The sequence below is a fragment of the Petromyzon marinus genome, chromosome 63 (genome assembly GCF_048934315.1).
Source record: "Petromyzon marinus isolate PM22_M1 ecotype Great Lakes invasive population chromosome 63, UKy_Petmar_22M1.pri1.0, whole genome shotgun sequence".
Classification (NCBI taxonomy): Eukaryota; Metazoa; Chordata; class Hyperoartia; order Petromyzontiformes; family Petromyzontidae; genus Petromyzon; species Petromyzon marinus.
In genome coordinates this window covers 3,992,820-4,014,308 of record NC_133729.1, presented here as the reverse complement: position 1 = coordinate 4,014,308, position 21,489 = coordinate 3,992,820, and the positions used below count along the sequence as shown (strand labels likewise).

At 48.2% G+C, this 21,489-nt stretch overlaps 1 protein-coding gene across 1 annotated transcript in view; it reads right to left on the bottom strand.

The window, feature by feature from the left end:
- LOC116937557 (V-set and transmembrane domain-containing protein 2B-like) overlaps nt 1–21,489 on the bottom strand; it is a 116,909-nt gene that overhangs the window by 41,522 nt on the left and 53,898 nt on the right. Inside the window, exon 3 of the mRNA XM_032944692.2 lies at nt 1–141. This exon is cut by the window's left edge and continues 20 nt beyond it. The gene's annotated coding sequence lies outside the window, so the exon portion shown is untranslated. The remainder of the gene's footprint in view (nt 142–21,489) is intronic.

The window sequence follows — 21,489 nt, the reverse complement described above, 5'->3', positions numbered from 1 at the left end:
AAAAACCCCGTGGCGTTTACGCTCCGAGTGAAACTTTGACGTTTCGCCGGGAGATCACAACGACAGTCGATGAACACGTTCATTTACCCGCTCCATCGGGCGATCAGTCAGAATTGTGAAGAAGTCCTGATGTGTCTCCGTCTTAAATAGAGGCGGGGGGGGGGGGGTAAAGGTGATCTCTCTCATCACTCTGAGCCTATCAGGTTGCGAACACAAGAGGAGTGGCGGGGGGGGGGGGGGTTAATGCAGTCGTGCAAGTTACAATAGATCGTGTTCATCTGAGAACCCTGTTTCTTGGTTGGGTTATTCGCAGGTAATCAACTTCGAGCGCAATTATTTCATGGTTAGCATGTTGTTAGCATGTTGTCCCAACTCGCAGCTCCGATAGGCACGATCGGCCAACGCACGAATGCCACCACCGACAACATTACGTTGATCTGAGAATATGCAGAGAATACGCACTACAGTCTCTCCTCTACTTGCGAACGAGTTAGGTTCCAGAGGTCTGTTCGTAAGTCGATTTGGTCTCAAGTCCAACTTTACTCCTGTCGATTCCAAACACGTTGTACGGCGTGTACACTAAACACGGGGAGCGGCTTTAAAAGTTGCACAATCTCCTGTAGATGTAGATGCCACTGGTTCTTCATGTTCTGCAGATGTAAATGCCACTGGTTCTTCATGTTCTGCAGATGTAGATTCCACTGGTTCTTGATGTTCTGCAGATGTAAATGCCATTGGTTCTTCACGGCTTGCAGATGTAGATGTCACTGCTTCTTCACGTTCTGCAGATGTAGATGCCACTGGTTCTTCATGTTCTGCAGATGTAGATGCCACTGGTTCTTCATGGCTTGCAGATGTGGATGCCACTGGTTCTTCATGTTCTGCAGATGTAGATGCCACTGGTTCTTCACGGCTTGCAGATGTAGATGCCACTGGTTCTTCACGGCTTGCAGATGTGGATGCCACTGGTTCTTCACGTTCTGCAGATTTAGATGCCACTGGTTCTTCACGTTCTGCAGATGTAGATGCCACTGGTTATTCATGTTCTGCAGATGTAGATGCCACTGATTCTTCACGTTCTGTAGATGTAGATGCCACTGGTTCTTCACGTTCTGCAGCTGTAGATGCCACTGGTTCTTCACGTTTTGCAGATGTAGATGCCACTGGTTCTTCACGTTCTGCAGATGTAGATGCCACTGGTTCTTCATGTTCTGCAGATGTAGATGCCACTGGTTCTTCACGGCTTGCAGATGTGGATGCCACTGGTTCTTCACGTTCTGCAGATTTAGATGCCACTGGTTCTTCACGTTCTGCAGATGTAGATGCCACTGGTTATTCATGTTCTTTAGATGTAGATGCCACTGGTTCTTAACGTTCTGTAGATGTAGATGCCACTGGTTCTTCACGTTCTGCAGCTGTAGATGCCACTGGTTCTTCACGTTTTGAAGATGTAGATGCCACTGGTTCTTCACGTTCTCCACATGTAGATGCCACTGATTCTTCATGTTCTGCAGATTTATATGCCACTGGTTCTTCGCGTTCTGCAGATGTAGATGCCACTGGTTCTTCATGTTCTACAGATGTAGATGCCACTGGCGCTTCATGTTCTGCAGATGTAGATGTCACTGGTTCTTCACGTTCTGCAGATGCATGCCACTGGTTCTTCATGTTCTGCAGATGTAGATGCCACTGGTTCTTCATGTTCTGCAGATGTGGATGTCACTGGTTCTTCACGTTCTGCAGATGTAGATTCCACTGGTTCTTCCTGTTCTGCAGATGTAGATGCCACTGGTTCTTCACGGCTTGCAGATGTGGATGCCACTGGTTCTTCACGTTCTGCAGATGTGGATGCCACTGGTTCTTCACGTTCTGTAGATGTAGATGGCACTGGTTCTTCACGTTCTGTAGATGTAGGTGATACTGGTTCTTCATGTTCTGCTGATGTAGATGCCACTGGTTCTTCACGTTCTGTAGATGTAGATGCCACTGGTTCTTCACGTTCTACAGCTGTAGATGCCACTGGTTCTTCACGTTTTGAAGATGTAGATGCTACTGGTTCTTCACGTTCTCCACATGTAGATGCCACTGATTCTTCATGTTCTGCAGATTTAGATGCCACTGGTTCTTCACGTTCTGCAGATGTAGATGCCACTGGTTCTTCATGTTCTACAGATGTAGATGCCACTGGCTCTTCATGTTCTGCAGATGTAGATGTCACTGGTTCTTCACGTTCTGCAGATGCATGCCACTGGTTCTTCATGTTCTGCAGATGTAGATGCCACTGGTTCTTCGTGTTCTACAGATGTAGATGCCACTGGTTCTTCATGTTCTGCAGATGTAGATGTCACTGGTTCTTCACGTTCTGCAGATGTAGATTCCACTGGTTCTTCATGTTCTGCAGATGTAGATTCCACTGGTTCTTCATGTTCTGCAGATGTAGATGCCACTGGTTCTTCACGGCTTGCAGATGTGGATGCCACTGGTTCTTCACGTTCTGCAGATGTGGATTCCACTGGTTCTTCACGTTGTGTAGATGTAGATGGCACTGGTTCTTCACGTTCTGTAGATGTAGATGATACTGGTTCTTCATGTTCTGCTGATGTAGATGCCACTGGTTCTTCACGTTCTGCAGATGTGGATGCCACTGGTTCTTCACGTTCTGTAGATGTAGATGGCACTGGTTCCTCACGTTCTGTAGATGTAGATGATACTGGTTCTTCATGTTCTGCTGATGTAGATGCCACTGGTCCTTCACGTTCTGTAGATGTAGATGACACTGGTTCTTCATGGTCTGCTGATGTACATGCCACTGATTCTTCATGTTCTGCAGATGTAGATGCCACTGATTCTTCACGTTCTGTAGATGTAGATGCCACTGGTTCTTCACGTTCTGCAGCTGTAGATGCCACTGGTTCTTCACGTTTTGCAGATGTAGATGCCACTGGTTCTTCACGTTCTGCAGATGTAGATGCCACTGGTTCTTCATGTTCTGCAGATGTAGATGCCACTGGTTCTTCACGGCTTGCAGATGTGGATGCCACTGGTTCTTCACGTTCTGCAGATTTAGATGCCACTGGTTCTTCACGTTCTGCAGATGTAGATGCCACTGGTTATTCATGTTCTTTAGATGTAGATGCCACTGGTTCTTCACGTTCTGTAGATGTAGATGCCACTGGTTCTTCACGTTCTGCAGCTGTAGATGCCACTGGTTCTTCACGTTTTGAAGATGTAGATGCCACTGGTTCTTCACGTTCTCCACATGTAGATGCCACTGATTCTTCATGTTCTGCAGATTTATATGCCACTGGTTCTTCGCGTTCTGCAGATGTAGATGCCACTGGTTCTTCATGTTCTACAGATGTAGATGCCACTGGCGCTTCATGTTCTGCAGATGTAGATGTCACTGGTTCTTCACGTTCTGCAGATGCATGCCACTGGTTCTTCATGTTCTGCAGATGTAGATGCCACTGGTTCTTCATGTTCTGCAGATGTGGATGTCACTGGTTCTTCACGTTCTGCAGATGTAGATTCCACTGGTTCTTCCTGTTCTGCAGATGTAGATGCCACTGGTTCTTCACGGCTTGCAGATGTGGATGCCACTGGTTCTTCACGTTCTGCAGATGTGGATGCCACTGGTTCTTCACGTTCTGTAGATGTAGATGGCACTGGTTCCTCACGTTCTGTAGATGTAGGTGATACTGGTTCTTCATGTTCTGCTGATGTAGATGCCACTGGTTCTTCACGTTCTGTAGATGTAGATGCCACTGGTTCTTCACGTTCTACAGCTGTAGATGCCACTGGTTCTTCACGTTTTGAAGATGTAGATGCCACTGGTTCTTCACGTTCTCCACATGTAGATGCCACTGATTCTTCATGTTCTGCAGATTTAGATGCCACTGGTTCTTCACGTTCTGCAGATGTAGATGCCACTGGTTCTTCATGTTCTACAGATGCAGATGCCACTGGCTCTTCATGTTCTGCAGATGTAGATGTCACTGGTTCTTCACGTTCTGCAGATGCATGCCACTGGTTCTTCATGTTCTGCAGATGTAGATGCCACTGGTTCTTCGTGTTCTACAGATGTAGATGCCACTGGTTCTTCATGTTCTGCAGATGTAGATGTCACTGGTTCTTCACGTTCTGCAGATGTAGATTCCACTGGTTCTTCATGTTCTGCAGATGTAGATTCCACTGGTTCTTCATGTTCTGCAGATGTAGATGCCACTGGTTCTTCACGGCTTGCAGATGTGGATGCCACTGGTTCTTCACGTTCTGCAGATGTGGGTTCCACTGGTTCTTCACGTTCTGTAGATGTAGATGGCACTGGTTCTTCACGTTCTGTAGATGTAGATGATACTGGTTCTTCATGTTCTGCTGATGTAGATGCCACTGGTTCTTCACGTTCTGCAGATGTGGATGCCACTGGTTCTTCACGTTCTGTAGATGTAGATGGCACTGGTTCCTCACGTTCTGTAGATGTAGATGATACTGGTTCTTCATGTTCTGCTGATGTAGATGCCACTGGTCCTTCACGTTCTGTAGATGTAGATGACACTGGTTCTTCATGGTCTGCTGATGTACATGCCACTGATTCTTCACGGTCTGTAGATGTAGATGCCACTGGTTCTTCACTCTCTACAGATGTGGATGCCACCACCGTCATCTATTGCGCGACGGTTGAACTTACGACTCTCGGTCCGAACGGGCAACTGGGCATACGGACGGGTTTGTTCGTATCTCTGAAAGTTCGTAAGTCGCGTGTTCGTAAGTAGCGGAGTAACCAGTACCTGGCTGCTCACAGTCAATCGACACACGGTGGAGTGATTTAATTCAAATCTCTTCACCGGGTTACAATATTCAGTGTCTCATCAGCAGCAGCAACAGCAGAGTTAGGCTGTCATACCTATGAACCCCTTATCAGTGGCCTACCTCATTGCAGACCAATTCAGACCTTATTGGGCAACCCGTGCCCCTCATAAATCTCAACGTTCATCCTACAAAATCCTATCACAAGGGAGAAACACAAACACAAATAGACAAACTTATTTTTTTTTAACCGGCTGTTACGCCGTATGGACCTGAAAACTCAATTTCCCTGCAAACCGTGTGGCTTGACACGGTATGACTCACAGAAACACACAAATCAGCACGGTTGGCTACGTACGGTGCGAAAGAAGTTCAACAAACACACAAAATAAATATTTCCCCCCCCCCAATGAAAAGTAACCAAAATGTAATCTCCAGTTACATTTTGTTGGGCTTCGTCTCGTATTTCTCTCTGCATGTGTGCATTTTGTCGTCTTTTTAATTAATGTAACGTCACCAGACGGCCTGAGGGTAATTCATTGAAAAAAATAATAATACAAAAGTCTTACCGTGGGGAGAAACTGACCGAGCAGCTTTGAAAGGATCCCTGGGTTAGACTCCAGGTGCCGGTCACACAGACTCGCCAGCCACGAGAGGCCGCTCTACCCACCCACCCACCCCAGCACGCCCCCCAGTGGAGTCACTGAATCATGATGCAGTCGATCGTCGATTAACCTGGCTGCTGACAACATTTTATCCGGCGGTCCCGGGCCGATCCGGCGAAACCGCTCCAAGGGCGGTGACCCGGTCCGGCGATCGGCACCACGTTATACACTACATTATACACTACATAAATATTACATACACTACATGATACATTACATAAATATTATATACATTACATTATACACTACACACATTATATACACTACATTATACACTACTTAAATATTATATACACAACATAAATATTATATACACTACATTATACACTACATTATACACTACATAAATATTATATACACTACATTATACACTACTTAAATATTATATACACTACATTATACACCACATAAATATTATATACATTACATTATACACTACACACATTATATACACTACATTATACACTACTTAAATATTATATACACAACATAAATATTATATACACATTATACACTACATAAATATTATATACACTACATTATACACTACATACATATTATATACACTACATTATACACTACATAAATATTATATACACTACACACATTATATACACTACATTATACACTACATAAATATTATATACACTACATTATACACTACATAAATATTATATACACTACATTATACACTATACACATATTATATACACTACATTATACACTACATAAATATTATATACACTACATTATACACTACATACATATTATATACACTACATTATACACTACATAAATAGTATATACACTACACACATTATATACACTACATTATACACTACATAAATATTATATACACTACATTATACACTACATAAATATTATATACACTACATTATACACTATACACATATTATATACACTACAGTATACACTACATAAATATTATATACACTACATTATACACTGCATAAATATTATATACACTACATTATACACTACATAAATATTATATACACTACATTATCACTACATAAATATTATATACACTACATTATACACTACAATTAAATTAAACTATGAAAATGCCGCACGTTTATACATCACCCCATGACGCAGAGTTTTCGGGATTGGAGTGGTAAGTACGGTGACAGTAAAAATGTCACTTTTTAAACTTTTTATCTGTGTCTATTTGTATGCTTATTGTTGCCAATTTCACGTAGTAAACGAATCTAATCCTCGAAAAAAACCACAACACCTAATAACATAATTTCATGCGAGAATGTGTGTATATGTTGTTTGTGTCTCTCTGTTTGTGTGTGTCTCTCTGTGTTGTCTCTCTTTCTGCTCGTGTGTGTCTGTCTGTGTGTCCCCGTGTCTGTGTTTGATCTCTCTTTCTCACATTTAGCAATCTTTGGAAGAACGTTAATCAACCAGTTAGGGTGTTGACTGTTGTGTTAGCCGACTATCTGTGTTGTATTGCATTATGTTTCTAAGTTCACTATATGTCTGTTTTCTACCTGATGACGATTGCTTGTGTTGCAATCGAAACGTCGTATTATATTATTGAATGTATTTTCTTCCTACGTGACTTTACCGTACGAACCAAAGAGTAATTCCTGCAGCCACGAAAGCTTCAAATCGAGTTTGTTTTAAACAATGGTGTCGTGTCATTAGACTTCCCTTGCCAGTACCAAAATATAATAATAATAATAGGGATTTCCACTTTTTTCTGGCAACAAAACTGAAACCTTTTTTTACGAGGATTCATGTTTACTGCATTAACCACAATACCTGCAGTCAAAATGCAAACAAAAAACATACTATTATAATATATGCAGTACGCCTTTTGGCGTCATCTGGTCGAGCACCAATTGGGTCGAGGCTCAAAAGAAAGCCGTCCCTTGGTGTGGGCCAATCAGTTTCAAGGACAATGCATCATATTATCATAGTATGTTTTTTTGATTGCATTTGACTGCAGGTATTGTGGTTAATGCAGAAACATGAATCTTGTAAAAAGGTTTCAGTTTTGTTGCCAGAAAAATGGGGAAAACCCCTATTATTATAATGGTGTCGTGATTAGCTGGCGTATTTGAAAATATTCGAAAACGCCCGCCGGATGAGAATCGATGATCTACCGTCTTTATTTATACCACCGGAGGAATCCGGTGAGCTGTAAAGGTTTTTTTCTCCCACCGATGTCCAGTGGGTGGCAGCGCACAGAGCTGGGTTCACGGTTCGAATCCGGGAGGCGACCCTGGCAAACTCCTGCGAGATGGCCGAGTCCTCAGTGGCAATGATCATTACCACCACCATAATCATCATCTCCATGCCCTCTAGGTTGATAAAATGTGAACAACTTTGTTGTGTGAAGTGCTGCTGCTCATCCTGTCGACAATACTGGAGTAGTAGTGGTAGTAGTGGTGACAGTAGTAGTGGTGGTAGTAGTAGTAGTGGTGGTAGTAGTGGTAGTAGTGGTGACAGTAGTAGTGGTGGTAGTAGTAGTAATGTTAGTAACAGTGGTAGTAGTGGTGGTAGTAGTGGTGACAGTAGTAGTGGTGGTAGTAGTAGTGGTAGTAGTGGTGACAGTAGTAGTGGTAGTAGTGGTGGTAGTAGTGGTGACAGTAGTAGTAGTGATAGTAGTAGTAGTGGTAGTAGTGGTGACAGTAGTAGTAGTGGTAGTACTAGTAGTAGTGGTGGTAGTGGTGACAGTAGTAGTGGTGGTAGTAGTAGTAGTGGTAGTAGTAGTAGTAGTGGTGACAGTAGTAGTGGTGGTAGTAGTAGTAGTGGTGGTAGCAGTGGTAGTAGTAGTAGTGGTGACAGTAGTAGTAGTGTTTGTAGTAGTATTTGTAGTGGTAGTGGTGACAGTGGTAGTAGTGGTGGTAGTAGTAGTAGTGGTGACAGTAGTAGTGGTGGTAGTAGTAGTAGTGGTAGTAGTGGTGGTAGTAGTAGAAGTGGTGGTAGTAGTAGTAGTAGTGGTGGTAGTAGTAGTAGTGGTAGTAGTGGTGACAGTAGTAGTGGTGGTAGTAGTAGTAGTGGTAGTAGTGGTGGTAGTGGTAGTAGTGGTGGTAGTAGTAGTAGTGGTAGTAGTGGTCACAGTAGTAGTGGTGGTAGTAGTAGTAATAGCAGTAGTAGTGGTGACAGTAGTAGTGGTGACAGTAGTAGTGGTGACAGTAGTAGTTAGTGACAGTAGTAGTGGTGACAGTAGTAGTGGTGGTAGTAGTGGTGACAGTAGTAGTGGTGACAGTAGTAGTGGTAGTAGTGGTGACAGTAGTAGTGGTGACAGTAGTAGTGGTAGTAGTGGTGACAGTAGTAGTGGTGACAGTAGTAGTGGTAGTAGTGGTGACAGTAGTAGTGGTGACAGTAGTAGTGGTGACAGTAGTAGTGGTAGTAGTGGTGACAGTAGTAGTGGTGACAGTAGTAGTGATAGTAGTGGTGACAGTAGTAGTGGTAGTAGTGGTGACAGTAGTAGTGGTGACAGTAGTAGTGGTGGTAGGAGGACCCGGAGAAAAACTCCACGCGACCGCGGGGAGAGAGAGAGACACACAAACTCCAAATATACAGCAGCAGCAGGCGTCAGGGTCGGGATCGAACCCACGACCTCCTGGACACCAGGCGAGGTAGTTAACATCTCCTAGCCACCGTGATGATGATGATGAGAGAGAGACACGCAAACTCCAAATACACAGCAGCAGGCGTCAGGGTCGGGATCGAACCCACGACCTCCTGCATACCAGGCGAGGTAGTTAACATCTCATAGCCACCGTGATGATGATGATGATGAGAGAGACATGCAAACTCCAAATACACAGCAGCAGGCGTCAGGGTCGGGATCGAACCCACGACCTCCTGCATACCAGGCGAGGTAGTTAACATCTCATAGCCACCGTGATGATGATGAGAGAGAGACACGCAAACTCCAAATACACAGCAGCAGGCGTCAGGGTCGGGATCGAACCCACGACCTCCTGCATACCAGGCGAGGTAGTTAACATCTCCTAGCCACCGTGGCGCTCCACCAAGCTGGAAGGCGAGGAGGAACCGACGCCAACGATTGCCCAAGCTCTGGCATTCCTTGTTTGGGATATTTGGCCAACTCCATGAACGAAACCTCCACGCCTGGCGCGAGGGTTTTCCGTTGTTGCCAAGAAGAAAACAAATCGATTCAAATATCGACCCACGTGACAATTGATTGCCTCTGTCGGGTGGTGGAGGGTTATAGTTTAAAATAAAACATTATTACCTACGCGACTATCTGATCCCCCCACCCCCAAAACAATTAATTTTGAATCGTACACATCTCTCTGTCGAGACCGGGCCAAGCCTCCCGTAAACCACGTGACCACCGCGCAGCCAACTGCCCACTCTGAACGCCTCCCCATCGCCCCGCCCACTGTGAGAACAGACGCCGGCTCCTCCCCCTTCTCGCGTCGAGGCCCTGATGATGCAAACCTCCTCCTGCTCCTCCTCCTGCTCCTCCTCCTCCTCCTGCTCCTCCTCCTGCTCCTGCTCCTCCTCCTCCTGCTCCTCCTCCTGCTCCTGCTCCTCCTCCTGCTCCTCCTTCTGCTCCTGCTCCTCTTCCTCCTCCTGCTCCTCCTCCTGCTCCTGCTCCTCCTCCTGCTCCTCCTCCTCCTTCTGCTCCTCCTCCTGCTCCTCTTCCTCCTCCTGCTCCTCCTCCTGCTCCTCCTCCTCCTGCTCCTCCTCCTGCTCCTGCTCCTCCTCCTGCTCCACCTGCTCCTCCTGCTCCTCCTCCTGCTCCTCCTCCTCCTTCTGCTCTTCCTCCTGCTCCTCTTCCTCCTCCTGCTCCTCCTCCTGCTCCTCCTCCTGCTCCTGCTCCTCCTCCTGCTCCTCGTCCTGCTCCTGCTCCTCCTCCTGCTCCTCCTCCTGCTCCTCCTCCTCCTGCTCCTGCTCCTCCTCCTTCTGCTCCTCCTCCTGCTCCTCTTCCTCCTCCTCCTCCTGCTCCACCTGCTCCTCCTGCTCCTCCTGCTCCTGCTCCTCCTCCTGCTCCTCCTCCTCCTGCTCCTCCTCCTCCTGCTCCTCCTCCTCCTGCTCCCCCTCTTCCTGCTCCTCCTCCTCCCTCTCTTCTTCCTCCTCATCTCTGCTGATCCCCTAGCTCCTCTTTCTCCCTCCTATTCCCCCCCCCACTCTCTCTTCTTCCTTTCTCCCCCCCCCCCACCTTCAACCCCCCCCCCCGCCACTCTCTCTCCCTACGACCTTTAATTTCCCCCCCACCTCCCCCCCACTCTGTCTCCCGACTTCCATTCACTTCCCCCCCCACCTCCCCCCACCTCCCCCCCCACCTCCCCCCCCCCACCTCCACCCACCTCCCCCACCGCGCATCGCCCCCTCGACTCCACTCGCCATCACCATGGCGTTGCCCGGGGCAACAGCGTTGCCTAGGGTGACGCGGACCTCGCGTGAAACCCAAAACAGGCGCGAGACGGCGGGCGTGACGACAGTGAAGTTGGGACGCGTCATTGGGATGATGCGTCGGGGGGGGGGGGGGCAGCAGGGGGTGGGGGGGGGCAGCGGGTGGGGGAGGGCAGCGGGGGGTGGGCAGCGGGTGGGGGGGTAGAGGGGGGGGGAGAGGGGGGGGGTACGGCTGCTTGCCCAGGGAAGTGTTAAGCATCGTCTACAGTGGGGCCACGTCATAGCACACACACACACTACAACAACAACAATAACAACAACAATAACAACAACAATAACAACAACAATAACAACAATAGCAACAGCAGCCATTCGCCCCTAGGTGGCGGTAACGTCACCACGGCGCTTGTGCCAGGCTAGGTGCACACACACGCGCGTGTTTTATGGATCGTTGCAACAGCGCGACCGCAACTCTGTGCGGGTCCCTGGGTCTCGATGCGAGTGACTGTCTCAGTGTGAGTCTATGAGTCTCTGTGTCTGTGTGTGTGTGTGTCTCTGTGTGGTGAGAGTCTCTGTGTGTGTCTCTGTGTGAGTCTCAGTGTGGTGAGTCTCTGAGTGGTGAGTGTCTATGAGTCTCTGTGTGAGTCTATGAGTCTCTGTGTGTGAGTCTCTGAGTGTGTCACTGTGTGTGAGTCTCTGCGTGAGTGTCTCTGTGTGTGTCACTGTGTGTGTCACTGTGTGTGAGTCTCTGAGTGTGTCACTGTGTGTGTCACTGTGTGTGTCACTGTGTGTGAGTCTCTGAGTGTGTCACTGTGTGTGTCACTGTGTGTGAGTCTCTGAGTGTGTCACTGTGTGTGTCACTGTGTGTGTCACGGAAAAACAACCCCCTACCTCCTCGCGATGCCGGATGGGCAACTCTGTCGTGGACAGTGCTGTGGGGGGAGGTCCAATTGTGATTGGCTCCTCCCCTCATGGCGTCTGTGTCCACCACAGGGGCTAAACGGGGGCTCTGGACGGGTGCGAGGGGCTGGTAACCCCTCCACCTTCAATGAATTACCACTAAACCACGAGTTAAACTTAAATATGTAACTAATAAGCTTGTGCCGGAGGCCCCGGGGGGCCAGGCGTCTATGACGTCTCCTGGCCAAACCCCAATTGGCGGAGCCAGGAGATTGAATATCTACCCTCGGGGCTCCTCCAGAAACAACGAAAAGCCACTACGGGTGGCCACGTGGAATGTTCGAACGCTCACTGCGGAGGAGAGGCTGCCACTCCTCTGTCGGGAGCTGGACCGGTACCGCCTGGATCTGTGTGGCATTCAGGAGGTCCGGTGGACCGGCTCTGGCTCCTGCCACCATGAGGGGTGGACAGTCCTCTACTCGGGGCAGCAAACTGCCAAACAACAGGGTGTGGCTCTTCTTTTGAACAAAAGAATGAAGGGGGCGTGGGAGCGTGTCGGTGAGGTGTGGGAAGCTGGAAGTCCCAGGCTACTTTGGGCTCGCCTTCCCATCAACCGGAGGCGAGGAATGGAGGAGATGGAGTCTGCCTCAGTGGCCCGTGAAAACAAATCTCTATTTAACTCCATCAAAAAAGTAATCTGCAGCGCCACACCTATTACCATCATTAGGGGAAAAAACGGTGACCCAATCTCCGACCCCCAGGAACAGGTTTGCAGATTTGCTGAGCATTTCTGTGAGGTCCTGGGGGAGGGAAAATCCCTCAGCCAGGAAAACATCGTGGCACAAAGTGAGGATGACCCTGTTGAGGCTGCGGTGCCTCAAAAATTGGAAGAAGTCACCCCCTGTGGGTGGCTGGCTGAGGTGCCATCTGTTTAGGAAGTACTGAAGGCGATCCGGAGTCTGAGACCGGGAAAGGCAGCGGGCAGAGATGATCTCCCAAGCGAAATGCTGAGGGAGGGCGGCGTTTGTGCACAGACTGCCCTATATGACATCATAACAACAGTCTGGACCACTGGACGGGTTCCGCAGGATTGGAAGGATGCCCTGGTGGTCCCCCTTTTTAAGAAGGGGGACCGCACAGACTGTAACAACTATAGGGGCATCTCACTCCTCAGTGTGCCGAGAAAGGTTCTGGCAAGGATTATTCAACATCGCCTTGCCAGGCACGCTGAGGAGAGGCTTGCGGAGCCCCACTGCGGTTTCAGGAAAGGGCGGTCCTGCACAGATGCCATATTTTCTGTCCGTCTGCTACAGCAGAGGTGTAGGGAATTCCAACAAGACCTACATCTCTGCTTTATTGACCTGGTCAAGGCCTATGATTCCATCAGTAGGCCTGGGTTCTGGGTTGTTCTTCATGCTTTTGGAGTACCTGACCCTCTGCTCACGATCATTAAGGACCTTCATGATGGTGAGCGGGCCCGGGTAAAACTACGTGGCCGGGAGTCAGAGCCATTCCCTGTTAACCTTGAGGTGCGACAGGGATGTCCTCTGGCTCCCACATTATTTAACATCTATTTTTACCACGTAGTTCGTGAAGCCTTCAATAGCTGTACCAGGGGAATCTCCATATGGTAAAGATATAATGGGAGGCTGATCGACGCCCGGGTGCGGTCAAGGGATGGCTCCCTATTGCTCAACCACGTTAAGTATGCTGATGATTTGGTAATAGCTGCACATTCGGAGGAGGAGTTGGAGACGCTGCTGTTGAGACTGGAGCGTGCCACTAAGAGGTGGGGCCTTACCATCAGCACCACCAAAACTAAGCACCTGCCTGGGTATTTTGTACCATCGGACACTCCACCCCCACAACTCCCAATCGGTGATGGGGCAGTTGTGGAGAGAGTGGAGAGTTTCCCATACTTGGGCAGTGTGCTCATGACTGGCTCAAGTTTAACAACAGAGGTCTCACTCCGAATCAGTCGAGCGGCAATATCTTTTCATCGGTTGCGTAACGCTGTGTGGAAGCTACCTGGTCTGTCACTCCGCACTAAGCTTCAGGTCTTCTCGGCCACGGTCATTCCCTCCCTTCTCTACGCTTGCGAAGCGTGGACCCCCCTAATGGAACATCTTCGCTGGTTGGAAACATTTAGGCTGGCCTGCCTACGATTCATCCTGGGTTTAACCAGACTGGATTGTGTGAGGAGCTCACAAATCCTGAAAGATCTGGGCAAGGTCCCATCGGTGAGCTCCTCCGGCGGGGAAGGCTGCGATGGCTGGGTCATGTAGCCCGCATGCCCAGCCACCGCATGCCGAAACATCTTTTGTTCGGCCGGATCGAGGGGGCTAAGCGGGCGCGGCACGGGCTATAGAAGAGATGGAGTGATGTGGTACAGGAGGACGTGGAGCTGAGTGGACTTGCCAATGACTGCTACCAGCGGTGTCAAGATCGGCCTCTGTGGAGGAGCCTCGTGAAGGACGCTACTGGGCAGTTGGAGGCAGTCGCCCTCCAACAACAACAGAGGGCGGAGGAGCGACGCTCACAACAACGAGCGGAGCGCCGGGTGACTAAAGCACAGCAGGTTGGCACAGTAGGGGGCACAGGTGGTGCATCAGCTAGTCATCTCAGTCAGTCGACCCGTGGCACCTGGGTCTGCCCCGTGACCTCCCGCCAGCGGGCGTTCGACACTTCACGTGGCCTCAGGGTGCACATAGCCTGGCAAAAGCGTCGTGGTGACGTCACCGCCACTTAGTGGCGAATGGCGGTTGTTGTGTGTGTGTCTCTGTGTGAGTGTCTATGTGTGTGTCTGTGTGTGTGTCTCTGTGTGAGTGTCTCTGTGTGAGTGTTTATGTGCGTCTGTGTGTGTGTGTGAGTGTCTCTGTGTGAGTGTCTATGTGTGAGTCTCTGTGTGTGTGAGTGTCTATGTGTGTGTCTATGTGTGAGTGTCTATGTGTGAGTCTATGTGTGAGTCTCTGCGTGTGAGTGTCTATGTGTGAGTCTCTGTGTGTGAGTGTCTATGTGTGGGTCTCTGTGTGTGTGAGTGTCTATGTGTGTGTCTATGTGTGAGTCTCTATGTGTGAGTGTCTATGTGTGAGTCTCTGTGTGTGAGCGTCTATGTGTGGGTCTCTGTGTGTGTGAGTGTCCATGTGTGAGTCTAAGTGTTAGTCTATGTGTGTAAGTCTCTGTGTGTGAGTGTCTATGTGTGTGTCTCTGTGTGTGTGTGTCTCAGTGTGCTCGCTAACAGCACTTGCCCCTACAGTCTGGTACAGGCTATATGGGGGATCTTTGTCTTATCTTTGTTGTGTCTCAGTGTGGTGAGCGTCTCTGTGTGAGTGTCTATGTGTGAGTCTCTGTGTGTGAGTGTCTATGTGTGGGTCTCTGTGTGTGTATGTGAGTGTCTCTGTGTGAGTGTCAAAAGCGTGTGTCTATGTGTGGGTCTCTGTGTGTGAGTGTCTATGTGCGAGTCTCTGTGTGTGTGAGTGTGTATGTGTGAGTGTCTATTTGTGTGTCTATGTGTGAGTCTCTGTGTGTGAGTGTCTATGTGTGGGTCTGTGTGTGTGAGTGTCTATGTGTGAGTGTCTACGTGTGTGTCTATGTGTGAGTCTCTGTGTGTGAGTATCTACGTGTGAGTCTGTGTGTGTGTGAGTGTCTATGTGTGAGTGTCTATGTGTGAGTGTCTATGTGTGTGTCTATGTGTGAGTCTCTGTGTGTGAGTGTCTATGTGTGAGTCTCTGTGTGTGTGAGTGTCTATGTGTGAGTGTCTATGTGTGTGTCTATGTGTGAGTCTCTGTGTGTGGGAGTGTCTATCTGTGAGTCTCTGTGTGTGTGAGTGTCTATGTGTGAGTCTCTGTGTGTGTGTGAGTGTCTATGTGTGAGTCTCTGTGTGTGAGTGTCTATGTGTGAGTCTCTGTGTGTGAGTGTCTCTGTGTGAGTCTCTGTGTGTGTGAGTGTCTATGTGTGAGTGTCTATGTGTGTGTCTATGTGTGAGTCTCTGTGTGTGGGAGTGTCTATCTGTGAGTCTCTGTGTGTGTGAGTGTTTATGTGTGAGTCTCTGTGTGTGTGTGAGTGTCTATGTGTGAGTCTCTGTGTGTGTGAGTGTCTATGTGTGAGTCTCTGTGTGTGAGTGTCTCTGTGTGAGTCTCTGTGTGTGTGAGTGCCTATGTGTGTGTCTATGTGTGAGTCTCTGTGTGTGAGTGTCTATGTGTGGGTCTCTGTGTGTGTATGTGAATGTCTATGTGTGAGTGTCTATGTGTGTGTCTATGTGTGAGTCTCTGTGTGTGAGTGTCTATGTGTGAGTCTCTGTGTGTGTGAGTGTCTATGTGTGAGTGTCTATGTGTTAGTGTCTATGTGTGTGTCTATGTGTGAGTCTCTGTGTGAGTGTCTATGTGTGGTTCTCTGTGTGTGTGTGAGTGTCTATGTGTGTGTGTATGTGTCAGTCTATGTGTGTGAGTGTCTATGTGTGAGTCTCTGTGTGTGTGAGTGTCTATGTGTGAGTGTCTCTGTGTGGGTCTCTGCGTGAGTCTGTGTGTGAGTGTCTATGTGTGAGTGTCTAAGTGTGTCTATGTGTGAGTCTCTGTGTGTGAGTGTCTATGTGTGAGTCTATGTGTGAGTCTCTGCGTGTGAGTGTCTATGTGTGAGTCTCTGTGTGTGAGTGTCTATGTGTGGGTCTCTGTGTGTGTGAGTGTCTATGTGTGTGTCTATGTGTGAGTCTCTATGTGTGAGTGTCTATGTGTGAGTCTCTGTGTGTGAGCGTCTATGTGTGGGTCTCTGTGTGTGTGAGTGTCCATGTGTGAGTCTAAGTGTTAGTCTATGTGTGTAAGTCTCTGTGTGTGAGTGTCTATGTGTGTGTCTCTGTGTGTGTGTGTCTCAGTGTGCTCGCTAACAGCACTTGCCCCTACAGTCTGGTACAGGCTATATGGGGGATCTTTGTCTTATCTTTGTTGTGTCTCAGTGTGGTGAGCGTCTCTGTGTGAGTGTCTATGTGTGAGTCTCTGTGTGTGAGTGTCTATGTGTGGGTCTCTGTGTGTGTATGTGAGTGTCTCTGTGTGAGTGTCAAAAGCGTGTGTCTATGTGTGGGTCTCTGTGTGTGAGTGTCTATGTGCGAGTCTCTGTGTGTGTGAGTGTATATGTGTGAGTGTCTATTTGTGTGTCTATGTGTGAGTCTCTGTGTGTGAGTGTCTATGTGTGGGTCTGTGTGTGTGAGTGTCTATGTGTGAGTGTCTACGTGTGTGTCTATGTGTGAGTCTCTGTGTGTGAGTATCTACGTGTGAGTCTGTGTGTGTGTGAGTGTCTATGTGTGAGTGTCTATGTGTGAGTGTCTATGTGTGTGTCTATGTGTGAGTCTCTGTGTGTGAGTGTCTATGTGTGAGTCTCTGTGTGTGTGAGTGTCTATGTGTGAGTGTCTATGTGTGTGTCTATGTGTGAGTCTCTGTGTGTGGGAGTGTCTATCTGTGAGTCTCTGTGTGTGTGAGTGTCTATGTGTGAGTCTCTGTGTGTGTGTGAGTGTCTATGTGTGAGTCTCTGTGTGTGTGAGTGTCTATGTGTGAGTCTCTGTGTGTGAGTGTCTCTGTGTGAGTCTCTGTGTGTGTGAGTGTCTATGTGTGAGTGTCTATGTGTGTGTCTATGTGTGAGTCTCTGTGTGTGGGAGTGTCTATCTGTGAGTCTCTGTGTGTGTGAGTGTTTATGTGTGAGTCTCTGTGTGTGTGTGAGTGTCTATGTGTGAGTCTCTGTGTGTGTGAGTGTCTATGTGTGAGTCTCTGTGTGTGAGTGTCTCTGTGTGAGTCTCTGTGTGTGTGAGTGCCTATGTGTGTGTCTATGTGTGAGTCTCTGTGTGTGAGTGTCTATGTGTGAGTCTCTGTGTGTGTGAGTGTCTATGTGTGAGTGTCTATGTGTTAGTGTCTATGTGTGTGTCTATGTGTGAGTCTCTGTGTGAGTGTCTATGTGTGGTTCTCTGTGTGTGTGTGAGTGTCTATGTGTGTGTGTATGTGTCAGTCTATGTGTGTGAGTGTCTATGTGTGAGTCTCTGTGTGTGTGAGTGTCTATGTGTGAGTGTCTCTGTGTGGGTCTCTGCGTGAGTCTGTGTGTGAGTGTCTATGTGTGAGTGTCTAAGTGTGTCTATGTGTGAGTCTCTGTGTGTGAGTGTCTATGTGTGAGTGTCTATGTGTGAGTCTCTGTGTGTGAGTGTCTATGTGTGAGTCTCTATGTGTGTGTCTATGTGTGAGTCTATGTGTGTGTGAGTGTCTATGTGTGAGTCTCTGTGTGTGTGAGTGTCTCTGTGTGAGTATCTTTGTGTGTGAGTGTCTCTGTGTTAGTTTCTGTGAGTGTCTATGGGTCTCTATGTGAGTCTCGGTGTGAGTCTATGGGTCTCTGTGTGTGAGTCTATAGGTCTCAGTGTGAGTCTCTGTGTGAGTCTGTGGGTCTCTGTGTGAGTCTCTATGTGAGTCTATGTGTCTCTGTGTGGTAAGTCTATGTCTCTGTGTGAGTCTATGTGTGAGTCTATGGGTCTCTGTGTGAGTCTATGGGTCTCTGTGTGAGTCTATGTGTCTCTGAGTGAGTCTATGGGTCTCTGTGTGTGAGTCTATGAGTCTCTGTTTGAGTCTATGTGTCTTTGTGTGAGTCTCTGTGTGAGTCTCTGTGTGAGTCTATGGGTCTCTGTGTGAGTCTCTGTGTGAGTCTATGTGTCTCTGTGTGTGAGTCTGTGTGTCTCTGTGTGAGTCTCTGTGTGAGTCTATTGGTCTCTGTGTGAGTCTCTGTGTGAGTCTACGTGTCTCTGTGTGTGTCTATGTGTCTCTGTCTATGTGTCTCTGTGTGAGTCTATGTGTGAGTCTATGGGTCTCTGTGTGAGTCTCTGTGTATGTGTGTCTCTGTGTGAGTCTCTGTGTGTGTGTGAGTGTCTATGTGTGAGTCTCTGTGTGTGGGAGTGTCTCTGTGTGAGTCTCTGTGTGTGAGTGTCTATGTGTGAGTCTCTGTATGTGTGAGTGTCTCTGTGTGAGTCTCTGTGTGTGAGTGTATATGTGTGTCTATGTGTGAGTCTCTGTGTGTGAGTGTCTATGTGTGAGCCTCTGTGTGTGAGTGTCTATGTGTGGGTCTGTGTGTGTGTGTGAGTGTCAATTTGTGAGTGTCTGTGTGTGTGTCTATGTGTGAGTCTCTGTGTGTGAGTCTCTGTTTGTGAGTGTCAATGTGTGAGTCTCTGTGTGTGTGAGTGTCTATGTGTGAGTGTCTATGTGTGAGTGTCTCTGTGTGAGTCTGTGTGTGTGTGAGTGTCTATGTGTTAGTCTCTGTGTGTGAGTGTCTATGTGTGGGTCTCTGTGTGTGTATGTGAGTGTCTCTGTGTGAGTGTCTATGTGTATGTCTATGTGTGAGTCTCTGTGTGTGAGTGTCTATGTGTGAGTGTCTATGTGTATGTCTATGTGTGAGTCTCTGTGTGTGAGTGTGCATGTGTGAGTGTCTATGTGTGTGTCTATGTGTGAGTCTCTGTGTGTGAGGGTCTATGTGTGGGTCTGTGTGTGTGTGTGAGTGTCTATGTGTGAGTGTCTATGTGTGTGTTTATGTGTGAGTCTCTGTGTGTGAGTATCTACGTGTGAGTCTCTGTGTGTGTGAGTGTCTATGTGTGAGTGTCTATGTGTGAGTGTCTCTGTGTGGGTCTCTGTGTGAGTCTGTGTGTGAGTGTCTATGTGCGAGTGTCTATGTGTGTGTCTATGTGTGAGTCTCTGTGTGTGAGTGTCTATGTGTGAGTCTCTGTGTGTGTGAGTGTCTATGTGTGAGTGTCTATGTGTGTGTCTATGTGTGAGTCTCTGTGTGTGTGAGTGTCTATCTGTGAGTGTCTGTGTGTGTGAGCGTCTCTCTGTGAGTCTCTGTGTGTGTGAGTGTCTATATGTGAGTCTCTGTGTGTGTGAGTGTCTATGTGTGAGTCTCTGTGTGTGTGAGTGTCTATGTGTGAGTCTCTGTGTGTGTGAGTGTCTATGTGTGAGTCTCTGTGTGTGTGAGTGTCTATGTGTGAGTCTCTGTGTGTGAGTGTCTCTGTGTTAGCCTCTGTGTGTGTGAGGGTCTATGTGTGAGTCTCTGTGTTTGTGAGTGTCTATGTGTGAGTCTCTGTGTGTGTGAGTGTCTATGTGTGAGTCTCTGTGTGTGTCTATGTGTGTGTCTATGGGTCTCTGTGCGAGTCTATGGGTTTCTCTGTGAGTATGGGTCTTCGTGTGAGTCTATGGGTCTCTGTGTGAGTCTATGGGTCTCTGCGCGAGTCTATGGGTGTCTGTGTAAGTCTATGGGTCTCTGTGTGATTCTATGGGTCTCTGTGCGAGTCTATGGGTCTTTCTGTGAGTATGGGTCTCTGTGTGAGTCTATGGGTCTATGTTCGAGTCTATGGGTCTCAATGTGAGTCTATGGGTCTCTGTGTGAGTTTGTGTGTCTCTGTGTGAGTCTATGGGTCTCTGTGTGACTCTATGGGTCTCTGTGTAACTCCATGGGTCTCTGTGCGAGTCTACCCGTCTCTCTGTGTGAGTCTCTGTGTGATTCTATGGGTCTCTGTGCGAGTCTATGGGTCTTTCTGTGAGTATGGGTCTCTGTGTGAGTCTATGGGTCTATGTTCGAGTCTATGGGTCTCAATGTGAGTCTATGGGTCTCTGTGTGAGTTTGTGTGTCTCTGTGTGAGTCTATGGGTCTCTGTGTGACTCTATGGGTCTCTGTGTAACTCCATGGGTCTCTGTGCGAGTCTACCCGTCTCTCTGTGAGTATGAGTTTCTGTGTGAGTCTATGGGTCTCTCTGTGCGTATGGGTCTTCGTGTGAGTCTATGGGTCTCTGTGTAAGTCTATGGGTCTCTGCGCGAGTCTATGGGTCTCTGTGTGAGTCTATGGGTCTCTGTGTGTTTCTATGGGTCTCTGTGCGAGTCTATGGGCCTCTCTGTGAGTATGGGTCTCTGTGTGAGTCTATGGGTCTCTGTGCGCGTATATGGGTCTCAATGTGAGTCTATGGGTCTCTTTGTGAGTATGTTTGCCTCTGTGTGAGTCTATGGGTCTCTGTGTGAGTCTGAGTGTCTCTGTGTGAGTCAATGGGTCTCTGTGTGACTCTATGGGTCTCTGTGTGACTCTATGGGTCTCTGTGCGCGTCTATGGGTCTCTCTGTGAGAATGGGTCTCTTTTTGATTCTGTGGGTCTCTGTGTGACTCTATTGGTCTCTGTGTGATTCTGCGGGTCTCTGTGTGAGTCTGTGGGTCTCTCTGTGAGTATGGGTCGCTGTGTGAGTCAATGGGTCTCTGTGTGAGTCTATGGGTCTCTGTGTGACTCTATGGGTCTCTGTGTGAGCTTATGGGTCTCTCTGTGAGTATGGGTCTCTGTGTGAGTCTATGATTCTCTGTGTGAGTCTATGGGTCTCTGTGTGACTCTATGGGTCTCTGTGTGAGTCTGTGGGTCTCTCTGTGAGTATGGGTCTCTGTGGGAGTCTATGGGTCTCTGCGCGAGTCTATGGGTGTCTGTGTAAGTCTATGGGTCTCTATGTCATTATATGGGTCTCTGTGCGAGTTTATGGGTCTCACTGTGAGTATGGGTCTCTGTGTAAGTCTATGGGTCTCTGTGCGAGTCTATGGGTCTCTGTGTGAGTCTATGGGTCTCTGTGTGAGTTTGTGTGTCTCTGTGTGAGTCTATGGGTCTCTGTGTGACTCTATGGGTGTCTGTGTGACTCTATGGGTCTCTGTGCGAGTCTACGGGTCTCTCTGTGAGTATGGGTTTCTGTGTGAGTCTATGGGTCTCTCTGTGG